The sequence below is a fragment of the Bacillus rossius genome, chromosome 3 (assembly GCF_032445375.1).
Source record: "Bacillus rossius redtenbacheri isolate Brsri chromosome 3, Brsri_v3, whole genome shotgun sequence".
Lineage (NCBI taxonomy): Eukaryota > Metazoa > Arthropoda > Insecta > Phasmatodea > Bacillidae > Bacillus > Bacillus rossius.
Window position 1 is genome coordinate 99,906,423 of NC_086332.1, and position 17,105 is coordinate 99,923,527.

The 17,105-nt window shown below is 47.0% G+C and overlaps 1 protein-coding gene and 1 long non-coding RNA gene across 6 annotated transcripts in view; one reads left to right on the forward strand and one right to left on the reverse strand.

Annotated features, from left to right (window-relative positions):
• Positions 1-7,111, forward strand: part of LOC134531075 (uncharacterized) — a 51,609-nt gene extending 44,498 nt beyond the window's left edge. Inside the window, exons 2-3 of the long non-coding RNA XR_010074925.1 lie at positions 4,449-4,530; positions 6,253-7,111. This is a non-coding gene — a long non-coding RNA (uncharacterized LOC134531075). The remainder of the gene's footprint in view (positions 1-4,448; positions 4,531-6,252) is intronic.
• Positions 1-17,105, reverse strand: part of LOC134531074 (TAR DNA-binding protein 43-like) — a 76,209-nt gene that overhangs the window by 32,835 nt on the left and 26,269 nt on the right. The gene's annotated exons all lie outside the window — the stretch shown is intronic.

Here is a 17,105-nt window from a genome sequence, read left to right on the forward strand (position 1 = left end):
TGTCAATAAGTGCAGCCACTTCTTGCCCATATATGTTTAGGTTAATTTGTGGGCAGACCGTGTGAAATTGTGGTACTACGCCCTCGTCGGTCTCTTTGTACAAAAATTCCCTTTCATTATCTCTCATCATTATGGTACACATAAATTTGTGGTAGCTTATACAACTATAAATACATGTCACATTATTCACCCCTGAGTCTGGAGGTCGGGTTTCGGTGCGGGGCGATCCTACAGAAACCCTTTCTAGTTTAATGTGCCCTTTGATACTCGCGCATCCTGCGAGTCTGGCACATTTCTGTTGTTGTACCATGTACTGGTACCTGCAGCTTCCTGTACTGCGGACTTAAACTCTGCCGCAACAGGATTTTCCAGTAGATAGCGTGGACGTGCTCCATGCTGATTGGTCATTCCAGGTTGTTGGCTCTGGCGAAACGTCCTGTTGGGCGACGCCGGTTGCTCAGACGGGTGGCTGTAGTGGGGCTTGCCTCCACCGCTGTCTGTCGTCTTGGGGCTTCGGTAATATGGCAGGCGGGAATCTTCACGCTGGTCGTGGTATTGTCTCTCCTTCATCCTACGGTGCTGGTTGTAGTGATATTCTCTTTCGTCATCGGATGAGGCACGACGACCGTAGTTGCGGGACTCCCTGGGTGGCCGTTGGTCCGGCGAGTAGGACCGCCTTCTCTCTTCATACCGGGCACTCTTCCTGGCTCGTTCTGCCCCTTCTTCCCCACTGTGGTATCCCTTGTTGCTGGGCCACCAGGTACGCTTCCTGTTGTAGTGTGCCCCTTTGTATCTGTTGTGGTAGGGCCCACCGTTACCACGAGGTGCTTCCCCCCTTGCTTGCCAGCTCATGTAGTTTACTGCGGCCTGACGCTCTGGTTTCTGTTTCCCCTCACGTCCTTGCCAGTAAGGGTTGACCTGGTGCTGCTTCTGGTGAGGTGGTGCTCGGTCTGCCTCCTCTGTCCTGGGTGCCACTCGATCCAATTTCTCGAGCTTATCGTAGTTGAGCAGCCGGTCACGGAACTCAGTGACATCACGATAGTGTAGGCCAGACAACTGCTTCTGGTATTTCAGCGGCAGCTGTGTTAACATGGCAGCCACAAACTCCTCATCGGTCATAGGGAGGTCTAAATACCTTGTCTTGTCATACATGTTAGACAAATGTGCCTCCAGAGATGTGCCCTTCCTTGGGTCGTATTTCTCTGTGTGGAGTTGTGCCCTCAGATTACTCTGGATTCTGATGTTCCAGAATTGCAGTCTGAACAACTCCCTGAATTGGGCGAAACTGTGGGTGTTGGTGCTGGTCAGCTCCCACCAATAGAATGCCTGACCCTTTAACGCGTTCAAACATTTCAGAACCTCTACGTCGGTGAGGTTAAACATGGTCACATATTCCTCGAATTTTCTGAGGAACCTCATAGGACTTTCATTTGCTCTGCCTGCGAATGTAGGCATGGCCTCTGCCCACAGCTTTGCTGGATGGTGCATCAGAGCTACCGGGTCCAGATGGCGCTCTGTTGTTGTAGTTGCTCTAGGCTCAACTGTTGCCCTAGTCTCTACAGTCTGTCTGGGTAGTGATTCAGCAGGGTGGACGTCATAACTGCACCCTGGCATGGTGTACAGCTGTCTATCTGTACCTGTAGGTGGCACTTCAGTTGCCTCTCGCTGTGTACTACCAGTTGTGTCGGGTGTACGACTCTGACTTACAGTCAGATTCTGCAGACAATCTCGTAGGCTAGAGGTCGCCACCTCTATGTCCTCCAGCCTGACCTCAAGTCGTCGAGTCTGCCCATGCAGCTCGTCCCTCATGCTGACCTGACTGCGCTGACAAAACTCCCTCAGACCATGTTGTTCTAGGGTCACATTCTCGCGAATGGCTAGTAGTTGTGTTTCCAACTCACCTACCCGCTCAACTGTCTGAGTCACCTTCTCCACTACTTGATTAATTTCACTCTGTTGTTGCGCTAGCTTCTCCTCTATGCTATGTTCTAGACTTTGTACACTGGAACAAGTGAGGTCTAATTTTGTCTCCATCTGCTCTGCCTGCTTGGTGTGTATTGCTAGTTGAGACATGATTCTATTCTCAGATTGTTCGGTTTGTGTTGTGAGTTCGGCAGTGTGTTCTGCCTGACTAGCCAGTCGAGACATAATCCTGTTTTCAGACTGCTCTGTTTGTTTTGTGAGCTGTGCAGTGTGTTCTGCCTGCCTGGACAGTTGTTGGAACAGCTGCTGTAGCATCTGTGTCATGTCAGGGCTTGATGTGGACATGCCTGGTGTAGTGGTTGTCATGTCATGTTTTTGTGTTACCTCTCCTGTGGGAAGAGGTGACACTGGCCGCCCTAACCTCTCACTATGCTGCATGTGTGAGTGTGTAGGTACATCCATTACTCTCTTATCTGGCGAATTACAGTCCTCCATGGCCGACGATGTGTCACTGTCAGAGCTGTGAGTCGTGGGACACTCCTCACACATACTGTTGGCCCTACTTCTTAAATTATATGTCTGCTGAGCCATTGTGTCAGACCTCTAACAAACTACGATTAACAATCACAACAAATATCCTGCGCACTTGACAATTCAATAAAATACTTGTATGTAAACAAACCTAATATATTTGATACAAACAAATCGGGCCCCACTAGTTGGGTTGCCACTTTCTGTGCTATGCTCTATCTACACATATACACAGATAATGTGTGGTGTTGTTAGGTAGAAACAAAATATAATTGTCACTTCCTGAATATGGTCTATAGATGTAGGAATGGTGTTATTTAGTTATTAGAGTTTAAATAATAAATAATTCTCTGTGGATATTTATGGCTCTGTAAAAATAAGTTTCAAAATTCATATATGGGCACACAGATAATGTGTGGTGTTGTTAGGTAGAAACAAAATATAATTGTCACTTCCTGAATATGGTCTATAGATGTAGGAATGGTGTTATTTAGTTATTAGAGTTTAAATAATAAATAATTCTCTGTGGATATTTATGGCTCTGTAAAAATAAGTTTCAAAATTCATATATGGGCGCCACCCTTATGCACAACTTAAATTCCTTAATAGGTCAAGGTTAATGTAGTGTGGTACATAAGGGAAAGATGAAATTTTCTCATACTTTAAAATCCTCACAAGGCATGAGAATAGACAACAGACAACTTGAAAACATAAAGGACACATACACATACACTGTAAAATGACAACATGGAAACATGATTAACACCAATATTCTTTAATCAAATAAAAATATATTTTAGTTTCTAGTTGGTCCAGTGGTATGCTATTCATATTTGCTAAAATTGCTGGATCTAGGTTGCACACATGATAGCATAAAAACAAGAGTTCATATAGTTTCAAAATAATAATGTCTGTTGAAATCTCAATTTATAATCGAAAATTTTACGTGAGAAGATAATATTTATTTGTAGTGTTCTTTATTAAAGTTGATTTTTATATTCCGCGGCTGAACTCAATAAATAATTGCGGTAAAGCATCTTGAGACATCTGTCTCAGTTCACCTCTGGGTGTTTGAACAAAGTCAAGTGTAGAAACAGGATGCGTGATCATTTTTTATAAAATGTTTATCTCAATAGGTCCCTTAACGTGCTCAACAAAGAAATGTAATATTTAAAAGTCCGTCGGCAATATTACGATGTATGTAGGTAGAAAACAGTTAAATTAGTATAGCATCATGAGTCGGCTGTTTACTCACGGTAAATCACTCTTAAATACACGTCAGTTATGACGTGCCCTAATTAAATAACATATACTTTAGGTTTATACGACGTATTAAACATCCTGGTTGTAGGATGATCTACCCAGCTATTTATCTTCGTTGATTTTTGAAGGGATTTAAACCCGGGCTATGCAGCCATCATCGCCGTTAATTCAAGACTCTTTTCCGTTAATTCTGTAGTGACGCTTATCCTAAGCAACACCGCCGCTGATTGGCTGAAACACTAAGATTGTTGACTTAATTACACGTTCAAAATCACTCACAGACAATTAACAAAACAAATTAATACATCAAAATGCCTTAAATTTAAAATAGGATTTTCCAACAATGAAAATTCTGTTTTGCAAATAATAAATAAAAAGTTCAATTTGCCGTTTTAAGTCCATTGTTCCCTAGAGGGGTCTTGTTAATTGAGCTTCGGCATCACTCAGATTACACCATAGAGAATGGTAGTTGCAGATACGTCCAAATACATAATCATAGAACAAAACATAAAATGTCAATAAATAATAATAATAATTAAAAATGTTATTTAAATAAAACAAAACACTTTCTGTGCGTAGGACAGTCATGTTTCAGCACACAAGTGAAAACTTTTAGCACCAAATTGGAAGTGTTTTACTTAAATTAGGACAGTTGTGTTAACGTTGAATCGTGTTGGATGGGAATTCGAGCTCTTGGAGTGTGTATTTATGTGAAATGTCGTCTTGTTCAGCATATGGGTGCACGAACAGGAGTGCAAGGAAGGAGGCCGAACAGCTGGAAGAGGAAAAACAGAAGAAAATAACTTTTCACAAGTAAGTTTAATCATTGTCCTCAAGTGTTCATGTTAGGTTAAAACATGCCTCTTGTTTGGGCCTAGTAGAGTATAAATATATTTTAATACTGGATACAGAATATATACATACACATTTTTGGCATAGTATAAGTAGGCCTACCTACTTATAAAATCATGGTCATGTAGTTTTACATTTCTATTTTTCTTGTTTGCAACAAAATTTTTATATTAAACGAGATATGTAGGCCTAGTTTATGTTTCATTAGAAGTGTACTATAGATGACAGTCTTATTGTCATTACATTTATATGAGCCAACCAAGATAATTTAACATCTTTTACAGACCTAACCAGCATTTTTTTTTTTAAATTCTGATTTCAGTTGTAACATTTTTTAAAAAAAAAAGGCTACAGTTTGGGTTTTACTCATATCTAACATAAAACCATTTGCAACAAACTATTCTTGATCTTCATGCAAAGAAGTATTAACAATGTCATTTAACCTATCAAGATCGAGTAATATGAACATTTATAAGATTGGTAATACAATAAATAATATGACTTGATATCACATTCTTTTGAAGATCATTAATTGTGTTGTTTAACAGCAAGGATGCTAAACATCCTTGTAGTTTACCATACGTTAAATGTTCTGTCTCAGGCCTTTTATCATTGATAGAGCTTCTCCCGCAGAACATACCACTCCCTTACAGTTCTCACAAGCATATTATATACAAGCATGTTATATTGAATACCATGTCATTTATCATTATGGTGACTAACAAAGGTCCCAACACACTTCCCTGCGGTACTCCTGATGTAGCCTTCCCCACTCTCACACTTTGAGACTTCGTCCCCTGAGAAAGTCCCCAATTCATCTCACCAACGACTTGTTCTCTAGCAGATCGTCTACCTTCCTCATCAACATCACATGAGACACCTTGTCAAACACCTTTTCAAAGTCTATGAAGCACGCATCTACCGGTACCTGCTTCCCCTCATCAACTTCCTGCACAATATCCTCTAAAAAACCTGCCAACTGAGTCACACATGAATAACCCTTTCTGAAACTATGTTGGTACTCCTGAAGCCAATTACTCATATTCATAATGTTAACCACATACTGCACCACTAATCTCTCCGTGACCTTACCCGTACATAATATGAGACTCTCAGGTCTGTAACTTCCAGGCCTTCCTTTATCCTCATTCCATTATGTTCCCTAAATAATCATTTTTTGCCTGCTTTATTTAACTTTCTAGCTCCCTTCCCATCTGCTTCATACATTCCCTGGCTGTTGTCCTACCACTACTTTTCCACTTTGCATGCTTTTTTCTACATTTCCTATACATAATTGCTTTCATAGTCTTCCAGCATACTCTTAATCAGTGCATCAATTGTACTTGCACCCTTTGTAATGCCAAAACAGTACAGCAAAGATATTATTTTTGGTTTGAAAATAATTGTATAGGCTTACCCCTTTGTCGATGATAGTTTTCAACAGTTTTAGAGAAAATAGGAAATAGATAACTTTGGTAGGTCTGCTAGCATGTTTTGAAAGCTAGCATTACACAGAGTTGAAACTACCAGTATGACCATTATAATTTTTTTTTTCAAGAAAACTAATTTCCTTCCTTTAATTTTTAAATGCACATTTTATCTTGAAATGTCAATATTCTTTGTGTAAAGCTGGTTGGTGGCCCTTACTTACTGTTGCTAACAAGTGCAATGGTATCTTTTCAGGTTTCCGAAAGACTTTGAGAAGCGACAGCAGTGGATAAAAGCTGTGCAAAGGGAAAACTGGGAACCGTCAGCTAGGAGTGTTTTATGCTCTTCTCACTTTGCTGACGAGTGTTTCGACAGGACATCTCTGTGCTATGTGAGACTATGGGAGAATGCTCTTCCAAATATATATACAACTTTACTTGTATCACTTTATAAGCAGTAATAGTAGTTGAAATATTACTCCACCCAGGGCTAACCACATCAAGTTTTGTGATCAATTTTTTTTTGTTTTTGTCGATTATATATGTTCATGTATGTGATATAACATTAAATTAATAACACCACAAAATAAATAAATAAATTTATAACTATGTAATTCACTTAAAATATCTCTCTTGTGGTCAGTGTTATGTGTATGTTTTGTTAAAATGGTATCGAATGTGCCACAGTTTTGACTACTAATTGCATTGTTTCAAACAGAGAGTATATAATGTGGCAAGCTACTGATGATTTGTTTTGTTTCTGTCTTTTGTTTTTGGGCTTTAAAGTGAAGGAAATATATCGCAGCATAAATATAAGTTTTGGCTCAGGTTTTTGTATAAGTGCCAAAATATAAAAAGGAATTCAAATATGCAAGACACATTTTGTTTTAGGTGCCATGAAGTGTCAAAGGGTTTTCAGTTAATTTAATTTTGTGAATACCTTTTGGTTACAGATGAACTAAAGATACTGACTAAAACCTTCCAAGAGATTATTGTTTAGATGTGGCATATTATAGCTCTCTACCTGATGTTATTAAGTTTTTTGTGTATTTAGTTACTGTCTCTTGGCCATAAAGAGCTATTTCTGATGAGTAATTGCACAGGAGTTTCTTTCAAAATTTAGGATGTTTTAAGTTTAAGTTTTGGGGGGGGGGGGGGGAGGGGGGGTTGTACGAAAGTTTTCAAGTGAAGAACGTAATGTTTAAAGTTGGAAACAAGGAATTAAATATTAAAGTTTGAAAGTCAATGTCGAATGAAAAATTTTTTTATGACTTGAGGTATAATTTATTGAAAGGGAAATTTCACTAATCAACCAAGAAAATTAAAGTAAGAAATGTGCATAGAGACTGACAGGTATGAAAGAGATCCAGATATAATGTTGAAATTCCACTTCAGCTTTAGGCCACAGCTAGTATCAAATAATTGTGACCTATTTTAAAGGTATCTAGAACAGTATTTAGTATAGTAGCCTTCTGTAGTTTTTAATTCTCTGCAACATCAGAATTTTTAATAAGTAAATGAGTGTATGTATATGCAAATAATTACTTTTAAGAGAACATGTATAGTTAACAATCAGAAATAATGCTATATTTGTAAAGTATCTGTTAATATGTTTATCTATGTTATAGTAGTGAGTAAAAGTTGGCTTAGGCCTACTACATGTTTTCTTCCAGTTCAATGACTGCAAGTAATATTGTAGATTGTGTAACTTATGTAATTAAATGAGTACTATTGTAAATTTTGTAACATCTGTAATTGTACGAGTTCTTGTATTTACTGGGAAAAAAAAAAAGAAAAAAAAAGTGTGTACATTTGTGTGCTATAATATCATAGCTGATTTGTATGTCTGGTCGTTCAAAAATTATAAATTAAATTTATGTGGAAAGTTGTCAATGTACTGTCTGTCATTAGATATGGTTTATGGTGTGAGCGGTATGTGACAATTTTAGAGAGAGAAAATTCTGTGTAATTTTAATACTGTTTGTAGAAGAATTTGTACTGTATTTTTTACTGAATATGAAGCTGTTTTATCTATTTTAATTTTGAGCAATTCTCTGTAAATGTGTAACTTCATAAATTTGCACAAATTGTATGCACATTTGTAATACTTGTTTGTTGCCACAGTATATCAGTCTAGATGTTATTACAATACAAATTTTGTACTATAGCAGGATTCACTGGCATTAAGATACATATGTCTTGTCATTAGGTACATCAAGTACAAAATACAGATTATCATCAACTTTCTTCTTGAGTATATTAAGCACTTTTTTAATACAGGCTAGTTTCAGGACTCACACTGAGAGTTTTAAATTTCTATTAATTGTAATGGAACTTTGTCCCAGAAATTTGAAACTACTGTATACAGTCGTTTCACGCAGACAATCCAAGTAGGCATCCTCAACTTTCTCAGAAACTTGTAGAGCTAATACATAAGGGCCTTCCTACAGGTGTCTGCTACCGATAAAAAATATAATTAAATAGGCAAACACGGTACAGGTTGCACCAGGACCTTTGAGGGTCTCCAATGTGTGGTTTTCATGGTAACTTAAAAGGTAATTCAATATTTTAAATAATTACTTAATTCAATAATAAACATTTAAAAGTAATGCGAGGATTTTAACCAACTACAAATATTTGTGGTAATGGAATCCCCCACAAATGGTCTATTAAAAAAAAAAAAAAGCTTAACAAACAGCGCATAACCTAAGTAAGTCATTTTAATGATTTTTTTATGTAGCAACTGATCTGTACTATTTCCCCTTTAAGAAGTTTTCCCTGTTAATAAGTTTTTATCATCCAGTCCCTTGAAAAACGTCTTATCAGGGATTTACAGTACTTGTGATCCTACATCATCCACAATTATGGCAACAGCTACTTCAACTATAGCATGCTTTTCTTTTTCTCTGGCAGCCTCTGAAAATCTTGATTCATTTAATGATTTTGTGTCCAGTGGCTTTGAAACATACAATAAAAGGTATGCTTGTTGTAACCAAAATATTGTCACCGTACTTCTGAAGGAGGTGTCTTATGATAGTGCTTGGATGCGGATGGAAATCACCTTCAATCTGCTCCATCAATTTTTCTATGGTAAATTGACATTCATCACAGTTTTCTATAAAACAGTAAACTGCTTGCCAAGCATCTTTCACCTCACCTCCAGGGGGTCTACCAACTTCATGGAGAGTCCGTGGGGGCTGGTGCAGAGTTTTCATGCACAGAAAATGGTACTGCGCATCAGCTGCTACTAAGTCAGTAACAGGCTCTACACATCGTACTATATTTTGCCCAAATTCCACATTTTGATTTCTCGCGAGTGTGAGCACATTTTCTCTAATGGCTATTTGTTCACGGGTTATACCAAATTTAATTTTGAGGAAGGTTTTTTGATTTGTTTCTTGACATAGTCCAGAGGCACGTCCTCTCCACACTAAGAACAGTGAGTTTTAAAGGAAGTCGGAGATACATGAACGCAGCGGTTTTGATACAGGATTTTCTTGAGCACTCTCGAAACAAGCATCATATAATTAATAAATTGAGGGCTGATCGCGCATTGCCGGTGATTTCGAGATGTTAACTATGGGCGCCACCACGTGGAAGGGCACGTGGACCCGGCGGAGTCTCTCACTCAGGGCGTGACGTAGCCCAAGTGGGGACGAGTTACCAGCCCTTTCTATCCTAGCTACCCAGACCTGGCCCGCTCTAGGCGTCGGGCACGCCACACTCCTAGACTCACTCACCACGTGATTAAATAAGTACTCACTTTATATTTATTCTCCAGATTTAATTTCACTAACACGTCTCTCTACACGCCCGTTACACGTTACACATTACACGGTTAAAAAGCCTGAGGCACGAATCGGTTTAGGTGAGGGCATGGTCCACACACGTGGCCATGCTGCAAAGTATACTTATTACACGGTGATGAAAAAACCCGACTGAGACAATTAATTAATTAAACAGCCCGCTGGCCGAGAGCTGCCCCGAGGATGACGAGCGAAAGAGATTCAGAAATACTTAACGAGACAGAATTACTTGGTCAGTGCAGAACAAAGGTTGAGGTCCCCGGGGTGCTGGCGCGTCTGCTCTCGGTCAGTGATGAAGATGGACTGGGCTGAGCTCATCGCTCGCAGGTGGCAACATGGCGCCCTTCGCGCCAACACAATTACCGTTACTGTATTCTACGACTCCGTGCCCCGGCGAAAGTTGAGTAAATTACAGATAAACATTAAAAATATATAAAAATTACTGACAATGGAAAGTTTGTTACTATTTACTTATTTAATGATAATTCATATAAAAGCATTCCTATCCTCGTCCAAGTCCGTGCCTGTTCGGGTCCGCCCGGGCAACGTCTATAGTTATTTAAGGTAACTTATTTAAATTAAAGAAACACAAGTAAACTACACAGCACTGGGGCGAAGATGGATGAAAACAACAAAAAGGCTTACAATTAATATTAACATAGCAATTTTAGGGATCGCCGCACTGCTTCTAAGCGCCCTCTTGTGGTAGTTCGTGGCGCGCAATTCAAACACACGACTACGTACATGGCGGTACAAATGCCGGGGAAGGGGAGAGGAATGTTGAGGAAACGGAGACTGACTAGGCTCATGGGGCGTAGCCCCGGCTGACGTCAATTGCCCCCCCCTCGAATAGCCGGTCATGTCGACGTTTCCGCTGGGTCGCCTGTGGGCGTGGTCGCCCCCTTATCAACAACAGCTGTGCTTCCTCGCGATCCCTCGGGGTCGTAGCGTGTATCGCGGAGCCGGAACTGGGTCTTGTGACGCCCGGTCTCCCCTCTCTTCCCGCGGTGTTTCGTCTTCCTGCGGTTCGGTTACTGTCACCCTGAACGTGGAGTCTGCCAACGAGTAATGCAGCGGCCATAATGGCTCGTCCGGCGAACCCGGCCTACTCTCTACTTCCTCCGGCCACCTTATCAGTGGTTGGGATGTCGACTGGCCCTCCGTCACTCCGGGCGTGTCCCTGAGAAATCCCCTGAAAGGCGAGACGTCACTCCCCGAGTCTTCGAACAGCCGCCTCGGCCGGACATCTGTGACTGCGAGGGGCGTCGCCTGTCCCGCCCCCAGGTCCGGGAAGCCTCTGAACCCGCCCCCGTCTGTTGGGGTGGACGTGACCAGCTGTGCGGCCGCCCTCCCGTCTGTCTCGTCCGCCGCCTCCGTCTCTCTCTGCCGCGTCCCTGCTCCGTCACGTCTCGTTCCCGTCTCTTCCGCCCCGCCTCCGCCTCGTCCGCCGCCTCCGTCTCTTCCTGCCGCGTCCCTGCTCCGTCACGTCTCGTTTCCGTCTCTTCCGCCCCGTCCGCCGCCTCCGTCTCTTCCTGCCCCGTCTCCGCCTCGTCCGCCGCCTCCGTCTCTTCCTGCCCCGTCTCCGCCTCGTCCGCCGCCTCCGTCTCTTCCTGTGCCAAGCGCACATCGTCCCGGTGATATTTCGCGGCCCGGCCTGAGGGTAACTTTATCACGACCGCCGTGGGCCCCGCCTTGACCACCGCCACCGGGCCAAACCACTTTGGCGCCAGGCCGGCGCAGAAGTTGCGTCGGCCGGAGGAGAGGGGGTGGAGCCTCGCGTAAACCAGCTGGCCTGGTTTCAGTTCAGGGGGCGGGCGGGTCGTCTCGGGTGTGCGTTGTGCTTGGTAAGCTGCCTGGTTACGTCGCGCCCTATCGTGCGTCTCGGCCAATCGCCTCAGGCGTCCTTCGGGGCTCTCTACGTCCGGGTCCGTTTGTTGTTGCCGCACGTGATATTCCCCGGGGAGGGTGAGGTTCCGCCCCTGGACCATGGTGGCTGGTGTTTCGCCGGTTGCCGCGTTCACCCGTCGCCGGATGCAGTACAGAACGTCCGGGATGTGCGTGTCCCATTGGGCGTGGTCATCCGCGAGCCTCAACCGCAGTTGAACCTTCACCTCTTGGTTGCGTCGTTCCGTGGGGTTCGCGCGGGGGTGGTACACGGGGGTGGTGTGTAGGATTACCCGCCATTTTCTCCCCAGCTGCGCCCACCGGCGCCCGACAAATTGGGTGGCATTGTCCGACAACAGGACCCGGGGGTACCCCCACCTAGGAAAAAACTCCGTTTCCAGGCTGCGTGCAATGGTGCCGGCGCGGATGTTCGCCAGGGGGTAGGCCTCCACCCAACGCGTGTAGCAGTCTGTCACCACCAACAAAAATCTTTTCCCTCGGGGCGTGCGGGGATATGGTCCCATTAGGTCTATGGCGACTGTATGGAATGGCTCGGTGGGCTGCCTGGGTACCTGCTGGGCTGTCCCGTCGGTGCGGCGCGCCTTGTGCCTCTGGCAATGTTTACATCTCCTCACGCAGTCCCGTACAAACTTGTTTACCCCTGGCCAGTAGAACTGTTCCCGCAGATCGCGTCGCGTCTGGTCTGCGCCGGGGTGTCCGGCTAGCCTGTTCACGTGATACATGTCAAACACCTCCCGGCGGGTGGCGGCTGGCGCGAACGTCCGCCATTGGCCAGCTGTCCCCTTAGGTCGCGCCTGCAGTGTCCCGTCCAATACACGGTAGCCTTCACATTCTCCGCTCCCGCAACGGCGCACGATCTCCTGTGTGTCTGTGTCCGTGAGTTGGGCCGCTCGCACGTAGGCGTCTAAGTCATCAAGCTCCGCGCCTGGCGGTAATGTCGGTGTGACGTTAAGGTTTAGGGCACACAATGCGGCTTGGGTTGTCGGGGTGCGCGGGGTCCTGGGTATGCGCCCGCTGGGTGGTGGCAAAAGCTCCTCCCACTCCGCATCGTCACAGGCTGTGACGGTGACGTCCGGATCTCGCGACAGCTCGTCCGCTAGTTCGTTCTGTTTTCCCGGTACATGCTCGACTTCGAAATCTAAGGCCTGTAGAAGCATGGCCCAACGCGTCAGCTTCGAACGTCGCCCCTGCATCGTGGCCAGCCATTTGAGACATTGGCTGTCAGTTCTCAGTACGAATTTCTGCCCCTCCAGGTGTGGGCGGTAGCGTCTGAGGGCCCAAACTACGCCTAGACACTCACGCTCGTTCACGCTATACCGCTGCTCGACGTCGCCGAACTTGGCGCTTGCATATTCAATCACCCGAGGTTCGCCGTCGTCGCCGAGTTGTAACAGGATGGCCCCGATGCCCTTCTCGCTCGCGTCTGTTTGTACGATCAGGGGTCTGCCTGGGTCCAGCCGCGCGAGTAAGTGGCACTGTTGAAATCTGCGTTTTAGCTCGTCAAAAGCGTTCTGGGCTTCCACGGTCCACCTGAACGGACGTTTGGGTGACAGCTGTTCTGTCATCGGCGCCGCTACTACCGAGAACTCTGGGACGAAGGCTCGCAGCCAGTTAGCTAGCCCCAAGAACTTTTGCAGTTGCTTGCGCGTGCGTGGGGGCTCCTTGTTGATAATTACACTCAGCTGTTTTTCCGTGGGTCGGTTTCCGTCCGCGTTAACCACTAAGCCCAGGAAATCTAGTTCTGTGGTCCCCAGGTGGCATTTTTCGCGATTGCATGTCAGACCATGGCTCGCCAGGCGTTCCAAGACTAATGCTAAATGATGCGCATGTTCTTCCCACGTCTGAGACCAAACAATTATGTCGTCCAGATACGCGGCCGCAAACTTGCCCGAGTAGTTGTCTAAGACCCGTGTCATCATCCCTTGGAAGGTAGCGGGGGCGTCCTGTAGGCCGAATGGCATCGCGCAAAACTGAAATCTCCGCCCGTCTGGGGCTGTGAACGCCGTCTTGGGTCGGTCCGCCGGACGTATCGGCACCTGCCAATACCCAGATTTTAGGTCGAGGGAAGAAAATATCTTGGCGTTACCCAGGCCTGAAAGTGTGTCGGCCATGTTCAGCAGGGGGGGTGGGGCATTAATTGTCACTCTATTGATAGGTTTGAAATTGACACAGAAGCGTAGTTTCCCGTCTTTTTTTTCTGCCAACACGACCTGGAAATTATACGGACTTTCGCTAGGCTCAATTATCCCGTCATGCAACATGTCCTGAACCTGGTCTAGGATGGTCTGTTTACCAACGTGGCCGTAGCTACCGGGTGGGATAAACATTGGCTCGTGAGGATGGGTCGGGATGGCATGCTCAGCTATGGTGGTACGTTTCAGCGGGTCCGCGGACGCAAACACATTACACTGATGATCGAGGACCTGCTGGATGGTAGCACGAAACTCGGGGGGAACTCCGTGCTGGAACTCGTCGAGACTGACCTGGTTTACTGCTGGTGGAGTAGGCTTACCCAGCCCGTGGATGGTCCGCCGCCCCTGGGTGCCGACGTGGACGCAGCCGGCCCGGATGTCGATGGCTGCGTGCTGCTCGTAGAGCCAGGGTAGCCCCAGAATGACGTCATCACGTAACTGCTCCACCACCAGCGCCGTCGTGACGGACCGTTGGTCCCGCACGTCCACCTCCAGCGTCGCGACGCCCTGGGTGTAGCAGGCGTCCCCCGTGGTAGCCAGCTGGAGTTGGCCCGGGTGGTACTCGAAGTTGTCACGGCCAATCACGCGTGCCGCCACACAGTTGTGGCTGGCGGCGGTGTCAACAAGCGCGTGGACTGCGCGCCCGTTGACAACCACCGGAATGCGCAACAGGTCGGCCTCCGCCGCTCCCACGTGACCCAGGAGAGGCCCCGCCGCCGTAGGTCTGTTGTTGTTAGGTGAGGCGGGGGAGGTGGGCTGTCTTAGCGCGCCGCCCCCTGCCGTCCGTTTCCCGACGGCTGCTGCGCCGCGAAGTCAGGCCGGAACTTGTTCCTCACCGGGCAGTTCTCGTGCCAATGGAACGTGCCTGGTGGACACGTGTGGCACTGAGGTGGTGGGCTGCCGCCGGTAGTCCGTCTCCGCCATGTCAGCTGCGCGTGGCCGCTCGGTCCGGGTTCGTCGCGCCTAGCTTGGTCTCGGGTGGGCGCCGTGTAGGGCACCAGCGCCTTGGTGTCGGCGGGCGTCGTGTCTTCCTGCTTGGTGCTCAGGGTGGCGTGGATCCTGGTCGGTCTGACAGCTCGTAGGTCCTGCTCTAAGACGCGCGCCTGTTGGACGAACTCCTCTGCCGGACGCCGCGTCATCGGGCGTAAATACGGGCGAAATTCCGGGCGCATCAGCTCAACTACCCGCTCCAGCACTCCGGTAGGTTCTTCTCCGGGAAACAGCCGCTTGTACAGACGTATTTTTTTCATGATAAACGCCTCCGCCGCCTCCGTCGCGCCTTGCTCGAGACAATACAGCTCCGTCCGCACTCTCATCTCTGTCTTCACGTCCGCGAATCTGGCCTCGAACAATCTCGCGAACTCGGTCCACGGCATGTCATACTCCTGGACGATCTGCCACCACGTCTTGGCGTCGCCTTTGAGCGCGGTGCTCACCCTGTTCGCCCACTCACACTCCGGCACTCCGTAGCGATTCAGGCGTTCCCGACACGCGTGTACAAATCTCCGCGGATCGTCGCTGGTTCTGCCCGCAAATTCCGGTAGCTCCACGTGTCCTATGAGAGGTACCCTGCTCCGTGGTGTGTCGGCGGCGTCTCTCACCGGGCTGCGGCCTGACGGGCCCGCTATTCTCACGTGGTGGCACCACTGGCACGTGTACCACCCGTCTTGAAAGGAGATTATTTCGGACTTCGCGAGACACGCCGTGTGCTTGAACGCGCGACAGTTCCGGCACCAGCCTCCCTCCCGCGTCTTGCCCTCACACTCCGCATCCGTGCACTTCCCGTGTCCCGCCTCAAACTGATCCGCCCGTTCTGCCTGCTCGTGGTTCGGCTGCGCTTCATACTGTCCTACGCACACGCACGTGTCCGTCCACGAAGAAATCGCCGTCCCGCTCACCTGGCGCGGTCGCGCGCACATAACACAATATAAGCTATTCTTTTGAAACAACTCACTTGCCTTAATCGCGCCCGGATTTTTGTCAAGTCCGTGGTTGTCCGACATGGTCGTGTGGTGGTGAGGCCGGTCGATTGCCCCTCTTCCCTTCGCTACGCGACGCGACGCGGATGGCGGTACACACACACACTGACCTGGCCCGGCTGCTGTTGTCGCGAGGAATGCGGCCACCTGGCTGCTCGCAGCGAATTCCTGGAAGCGCGCGCCCGGCTGGTCACGTGGCCGGCGCGCCAGAGTCCCGCTATGCGCTCCGCGCGAACAATAGTTCCAGCGCGAACTTTAGTTCCGCGCGCTCCGCGTAACAACCGCCTATCTCACACGCTCGTACAGGTCTGGTTTTCGCGGAAGATGTAACTCGCCCCACGCTCTTGGGCGCCATTTGAGGGCTGATCGCGCATTGCCGGTGATTTCGAGATGTTAACTATGGGCGCCACCACGTGGAAGGGCACGTGGACCCGGCGGAGTCTCTCACTCAGGGCGTGACGTAGCCCAAGTGGGGACGAGTTACCAGCCCTTTCTATCCTAGCTACCCAGACCTGGCCCGCTCTAGGCGTCGGGCACGCCACACTCCTAGACTCACTCACCACGTGATTAAATAAGTACTCACTTTATATTTATTCTCCAGATTTAATTTCACTAACACGTCTCTCTACACGCCCGTTACACGTTACACATTACACGGTTAAAAAGCCTGAGGCACGAATCGGTTTAGGTGAGGGCATGGTCCACACACGTGGCCATGCTGCAAAGTATACTTATTACACGGTGATGAAAAAACCCGACTGAGACAATTAATTAATTAAACAGCCCGCTGGCCGAGAGCTGCCCCGAGGATGACGAGCGAAAGAGATTCAGAAATACTTAACGAGACAGAATTACTTGGTCAGTGCAGAACAAAGGTTGAGGTCCCCGGGGTGCTGGCGCGTCTGCTCTCGGTCAGTGATGAAGATGGACTGGGCTGAGCTCATCGCTCGCAGGTGGCAACATGGCGCCCTTCGCGCCAACACAATTACCGTTACTGTATTCTACGACTCCGTGCCCCGGCGAAAGTTGAGTAAATTACAGATAAACATTAAAAATATATAAAAATTACTGACAATGGAAAGTTTGTTACTATTTACTTATTTAATGATAATTCATATAAAAGCATTCCTATCCTCGTCCAAGTCCGTGCCTGTTCGGGTCCGCCCGGGCAACGTCTATAGTTATTTAAGGTAACTTATTTAAATTAAAGAAACACAAGTAAACTAC